Here is a 1,149-nt window from a genome sequence, read left to right as displayed (position 1 = left end):
TATATTGCTATCAAAGATTTAAAAAAATTATATTCATTGTAAATTTAAAATAAGAATATCCGAAAACTACATATATATGATGAATACTGCAATTCGCATAATTGATATGAATCGCATCTCTAACAATGGCTATCATTATCATATTGTATCCGTTGTCAGATTTAGCAATGTTCCCGCTAATTTAATTCATTTACGTGCAAAAGAGAGATGTACATCGCATCATAGTTGGGACACAAATATAAACAACGTGATGGTAAAGTCCGGAATTAGCCCGATGATGAAGGAGCGAAGGGAGAAAACTTGTTTGTTCGGCGTTTCATCACGCTTTATTGGCCCCCCCCCCCTCCTCTTCTTCTTCTCCACCTCCCCCCTGCGTAAAAGGTGCCGGAATTAATTAAAGTTAAACAGTACTAACTGACCGGCAAGCGCGTTAACTGCCGGCTATTGTCGGGAAAGCGGGAACGATGATGGTCAGTCTCGTTTCTCGTGGATACTACGTAATGACTTGCGTCGAAGGGAACATCATCGCCGAGAGAGGCCAACTACTTCTTGTTTACTCTCTGGCGAGATTGAGCCCGATCGAACGCCGCATCTCCTGTTCGCACGCTCACGAAATTGATCCACATTGATCGTATCTTTAATTGTGGAGCATTATATGTGCGAATCCTCGCAGCGAGAGCGTATCATTAAACGTAAAACGTAATTTTATCGCGGAAATGGATGGTTTTGGTTCCCCGCGTTATTCTTTTCATTATATATGTATCTGGGTAAAAATCGTATTGGCACATCGAATCGTGATGACCCAGATCCATTTCTCGAGACGCATCGAATTGAAATTGCAAAAATCGCGAAGATACATGAGAAGGAACGTCCACGAGCCATTTCGTTTGGATTATTATTTATTTTCAATCGATAACAACAACATTTAAATATACAATTGCGACCGACTAGGGTGAGGTATCCGTTTGTTCCTCCGATTCTATTTGGTATGATATAGTAACAGACAGCCGCACCAGAGTCCCCGATGATATTTCCGAACCTCGAACACTTTTATGCATATATAAACGCGCCTTTTATAACGCACCGATAAGAGCGCGAGCGATCGGGTCGGGTCGGGGTCGAAGAACGACGGCGACAATCTACACGACC

Source organism: Formica exsecta, unplaced genomic scaffold (genome assembly GCF_003651465.1).
Source record: "Formica exsecta isolate Colony F162 unplaced genomic scaffold, ASM365146v1 scaffold579, whole genome shotgun sequence".
NCBI lineage: Eukaryota > Metazoa > Arthropoda > Insecta > Hymenoptera > Formicidae > Formica > Formica exsecta.
Note: the sequence above shows the minus strand (reverse complement) of the source record.